The sequence below is a fragment of the Zootoca vivipara genome, chromosome 5 (assembly GCF_965207765.1).
Source record: "Zootoca vivipara chromosome 5, rZooViv2.hap1.1, whole genome shotgun sequence".
In the NCBI taxonomy this organism is placed as follows: Eukaryota; Metazoa; Chordata; class Lepidosauria; order Squamata; family Lacertidae; genus Zootoca; species Zootoca vivipara.
Window position 1 is genome coordinate 9,651,015 of NC_142588.1, and position 6,000 is coordinate 9,657,014.

Genomic DNA, 6,000 nt, shown 5'->3' on the forward strand with positions numbered 1-6,000 from the left:
TGTGTGCTGCTCAATTAGTAAAGCACTCAAGGAAATGTTGCCATATGACATGTGTGATTAAAAGTGTCAGGAACCTCCTTTAAAACAAACAAACAGAAATGAACAGTGTTTTTCATTGGCAAGGAAAATAGTTCATTTTCCTATTATTGTTCCATTCTTGTTTAAAAGAAACAATAAAATTACTGTCAAACTTTCTGACTGGTGCATCTTATAAACCTTTCATGACACTTTTACTTGCTAAATCTAACACCTTTGACACCTGAGGTGTGTATTTTTGGAAAGTACCCTATCTTTTGGCATTGTATTCTTATTATGGTGCTGGAGGAGACTCTTGAGAGTCCCATGGACTGCAAGAAGATCAAACCTATCCATTCTTAAGGAAATCAGCCCTGAGTGCTCACTGGAAGGATAGATCCTGAAGCTGAGGCTCCAATACTTTGGCCACCTTATGAGAAGAGAAGACTCCCTGGAAAAGACCCTGATGTTGGGAAAGATTGAGGGCACTAGGAGAAAGGGACGACAGAGGACGAGATGGTTGGACAGTGTTCTCGAAGCTACCAACATGAGTCTGACCAAACTGCAGGAAGCAGTGGAAGACAGGAGTGCCTGGCGTGCTATGGTCCATGGGGTCACGAAGAGTCGGACACAACTAAATGACTAAACAACAATTCTTTCTCATAAATGCTTAAATAGTTTTCAGTGCGGTTTTCTTCATTGCTAAGCCTCTTCTCTCTGGTCCCTACCGCCCACTATTGGTCATTTCAGGATTCTATGTGGGTGGTAGGGGGTTCTACGGTACAAGCTGAATCCTCCTTCCATCAAGCACTGATGGGCAATAAGGAAATTTCACCATCAAGAAAGATGCATTAGTGGGCGGTAGGTATAAAAAGGTTGACTACCCTTGCCTTAGACTTTCTTCTATAGAATCATTGAGTCAGAAGGGACCCTGAGGATCACCCAGGCCCATGAAGATGAGGAAGGCAGTGACAGGCCAGGTAAGCCACAAAGGACACCCTTCCCACTCTCTGTAGACCTTGTCCCATATGACAAGGTCCAGTGACTCTGTGTTGCCATGCCTGCAGCACCACCTTTCTGTGGCCAAGCAAACTGCAACGTGATGACACTAAAGAGTTATTTTATATACAGTGGTACCTCGCTAGACGAATGCCTCACAAGACGAATTTTTCACAAGACGAATGTGTTTTGCAATTTCAATGGAGACTCGCAAGACGAAGTTTCCTATGGCGCGCTTCGCAAAACGAATTTTTTCTTTTCTTTTTTTTAAATAATTTTTTAATTCATTTTATAATTAAACACAACCAACAACACATAAAACAAACATATCACTAACATAAAACAACATAAGAAATATACAATAAAAAGAAAACTAAAAAATATTTTCCTTTAACATTCTGCAAGGGGACTTCCTCGAATTCCCCCTATCTGTGGTTCATTTCTATTCATCTTTAGCAATTTCTAACACAAGACGATTTTTTTTTCATCCCATAGGATGCCTCGCAAGACGAATTTTTTCTTCCAGTGAGCACTCAGGGCTGCTTTCCTTCAGAATGGATAGGTTTGATCTTCTTGCAGTCCGTGGGACTCTCAAGAGTCTCCTCCAGCACCATAATAAGAATACGATGCCAAAAGATAGGGTACTTTCCAAAAATATACACCTCAGGTGTCAAAGGTGTTAGATTTAGCAAGCAAAAGTGTCATGGAAGGCTTATAAGATGCAGCAGTCAGGAAGTTTGACAGTAATTTTATTGTTTCTTTTAAACAAGAATGGAACAATAATAGGAAAATGAAAAATTGGTTTTGCGAAGCGGCTCCCATAGGAACGCATTGAAGTGCAGTTTCCCATAGGGTGCCTCGCAAGACAAATAAAAAAAATTCGTCTTGCGAGGCACCCTATGGGAAACTGCACTTCAATGCGTTCCTATGGGAGCCGCTTCGCAAAACCAATTTTTCGCTATACGAAGCGACTCGCGGGACGAATTTAATTCGTCTTGCGAGGCACCACTGTAGTAAGAAAAGGGCTAGGGCAAGACTTCCAGATGTTGCTGGACTACAACTCCCATCATCCCTGACTATTGGCTATGCTGCTTAGGAGTAATAGGAACGGCAGTCCCATGGCATCTTGAGAGCTAACGGTTCCCCACTCTGAGCTAGAGGCTTATATCCGAGTCTGACTTTTTTTGTAGACAACCCCAGGTGAATGACATGTCTGCTCACCTTTGTGCAAGTCCTCCAAAAGATATTGAACGCCGAGGAGCAATAGTGCCTATGTCTCTTCTTTCTCCAGGTGGCATCATTAGCTTGTAGGATTTCAATCAGAGCCATGGATATGTCCATCTGTTTTGAGAAAAATCCATGTAGTAGCATTAATGGGGTTGGGATGACAATGCTTTAAAAAGTCAAATATAGGAGCATTTGAGTTTTTTTGTCTGCTGTTGCTCCCGATGATTTGCCACCTGCAGGGAAGGAGCCCTCACGCCAGTCGAGCTGGGAAGACAGGACATGAAACAGGGAAGGGGAATGTCATTTCCAGCTTGCTAGGCTTGACAGACACACTGCTACCAGGGCAGCGATTGTCAGTATACACTTCTCCCATGTTCAATTTGTTGTGTTCAATTTGTCATTTGCCCAGCCGAACTAAGCTTGTTGAGATACTTAGGTTTAGATTCTTTTTCTCTGTAAGATATTTTTGTGTTGAGATTTCAAAGATTCTGGATTAAAAATCATTGGGGAGGGGGGGAGCACCTTGAATTGAGCTTGTTGGTACAACACTTCAGGCACAACACTTCTCTGCACTGCGCTCTCTGGAAAATAGAGATTTCCCAAGAGACTTGATTAAAGACTACAGAATCATCACAGTGTTGTGCTGAACATTTTTTTCTTATTCTTTTTCCCATTGTTCATTCAATATTAGTGTGGCAGCACCTGCAACTTTGGAACTCCCTGCCTATTGAGATCAAGCAGGAGTCTTCACTGCACTCTTTTGGGCGCTTGCTAAAAACATTGTTGTTTAGACCAGTGTTTCCCAAACTTGGGTCTCTAGCTATTTTTGGACTACAACTCCCATCATCCCTAGCTAGCAAGACCAGTGGTAAGGATGATGGGAATTGTAGTCCCAAAACAGCTGAAGACCCAAGTTTGGGAAACACTGGTTTAGACAAGCCTCCCCCGACGTCTAGAAAGTTGAGGTGATTTTAATCTGTTTTAGCATTTTAACTTTGGTATGTTTTAAAGTAGGGTCATGATTTTTTTCTCGATTTCATTGCTTTATCTTTGTGTAAAGCACTTGGAGGTTGTTGTGTGTTTTTTTTACAATTAAGCAGTGAAATAAAATAAATTATTGTGAAATAAAATAAATAAATTTGTTTACTGGTTATTCTTGCTATTGTTAATATGAATTTAGGTAGGCAAATCTATGTAAAGTTGATTTTATTCATTGTTTAATACGTGACATTTGATAAATGTGATTGCCTATTAGCAAAAAGAAGGCTTAATTGGGCATTTTAATTTTCATGTGTTCCTTCTTTGATACTAGTAATAATATTAATAATAATTACTACCGGTATTATTATTACTGGTGCTATGAGAGTCAATTTTATGCTAAATGCCCATCTGTATTTACCACTTTCTAAAGGTCTGCTATGGTGTATTTGTGGTTGGGAGGCAGGGGCAACATCCCTGTGCATTTTTGCCCCACATGCTCAGTCCCTGACTTGCCCAATGGTGAGTGGGGAGGTCTGTTGTTGTTTTGTCGTGTCCAACTCTTCGTGACCCCATGGCCCAGAGCACGCCAGGCACTCCTGTCTTCCACTGCCTCCCGCAGTTTGGTCAAACTCATGTTCGTAGCTTCAAGAACACTGTCCAACCATCTCGTCCTCTGTCGTCCCCTTCTCCTAGTGCCCTCCATCTTTCCCAACATCAGGGTCTTTCCCAAGGAGTCTTCTCTTCTCACGAGGTGGCCAAAGTATTGGAGCCTCAGCTTCAGGATCTGTCCTTGCAGTGAGCACTCGGAGCTGGTCTACCTTCCCTTGAATGCGAGTAGATATAATTCAAAATCAATGTCCCCTGTTGTGTGAAAATTCTCACAAGCGAAGGATGCAAGAACCAGGTTCCCCCAAAGCTGGTTCTTTTAAAGTTGTTCATAAATTACCTAGTGGAGCTAAGAGCAAACAGCAAGGTGGCCAGGTGTTTATTTAATGACTCCAAATTGCCCTGTGACAGTGTGACAGCTTCCCAAGGATGCAGTTTTGCCTTTTATGCTCTCAATGCCCTGTTTAGTTAGCCGGTTATACTGCATAAGCCCTGGCTATTCACTGGCTTCCCACACAAGCTTACAGCACCGAAATGAGTTTTCACCAGCCTCTCCATATACACAATGGAACAACTTCTTGGAACTTTTGAAGTGGGGATTACAGTTCCAATTTTAGCTTTGGTGGTTTCAAGGTCAGGAAAGCTTCTTAAAATCCTGCCCTTAATTAGAAACGACATACAAATCTTCTTAACCTAAGCCATCTTCATGGCCTCTCTCGGTAATATATTGCTGGGATTGTATTTCACTTATAACAGACTTGCCTCCATTATAAGGTCAGAGTATCTTCTCCTTTGGGTTAATGATTGCTTATTTTCGCCTCGCAATTCCCCAACGCAGTTACTTGCTTCTTACAGGCGAGTTTGTTCTATGTTGTTTCAATATAGATGCCCCCAAATTTATGGCAAGTATATGAAATAATTCTACCAATCCTATGACCTTTCCAAGGGGGATTGTTGCTGTGGTTGCATTTACGTATTTAATTTGACTGCAGTAGAGTTTACAGCCGCAGGATTCAATCACATACCAGCAAAATGCAGAGCGCACAGTTGAGGTGTGACAGTCTGAAAGTGGCCTTCCTTGTTTCCATGGCACGCATGACAAAGACTGAACCCAGGCCATTATGCATGGGAAGCAACCATGGCTTCTTTCCCACAAGTCTCTGAGGTTTCTGAGCGTGTCGTGCAGATGCCTGATTATCGTTTTCCAAAGCAACTACTCTATTCCGAACTTAAAAACGGAATGCATAATGTTGGTGGTCAACAAAAGAGGTTCAAAGACTGTCTCAGGGCAAATCTAAAAAAAAAAAGTAGTATAAACACCAACAATTGGGAAACACTGGCCTGCGAACGCTCCAATTGGAGAACAGCCTTTACTAAAGGTGTCATGGGATTTGAAGACACTCAAACCAAGGATGACAGGGAGAAACGTGCTAAGAGGAAGGCACACTTGGCAAATCCACACCGTGATCAATTCCTGCCTGGGAATCAATGTCCCCACTGTGGAAGGCTTGTGTGGATCCAGAATTGGCCTCCACAGTCACTTACGGACTCATTGTTAAAACCGTGTTTATAGAAGACAGTCTTACTTGGCTATGAGTGATCGCCAAGCGAGAGAAGAGATTTCCTTTACAAACAGATTGGGTTAGGTTGGGCACAAATAATGCAACCTCACTCACTGTTCAGATTTGGGTCCCGTCTCACTGGCTGAGATTAGATTCGTACCTGTTGACACTGTTAGCTGCATTTCTCCTGTGCACACTTAGAACCTGGTGCTGTGCAGTGAGATGCAGGCAAGCCCATTCACTTCAAGAGGATTTAGGTGTGCCTAACTTTGCATAGGACCAAGCTGTGACTTAGGACTCAAAGGAGTAAATTGCTGTAGGGTACGGCATCAGATCTGCATGATCTTACGAGCTGCGCAGCAGGAAAAAGGAACTTGTGGCTCTCCTGATGATGTTGGATGTCTTCTCCTTGCAGCCCTGACCAGCTCTGCACAGTGGAGGTGGGATGGGGTGGGGTTTGTTTGTTTGTTAACTTAGCAGATGGAAAATAACATGGAATGGCATTTTGACGAGGACACCCAGAAGGTCACAGGTGTCACCTCCTTGTCATACAGGAAGACAAAATGAAGAACCACAGCAAACCTCTCTGTTCTCCCCAATATTATATCCA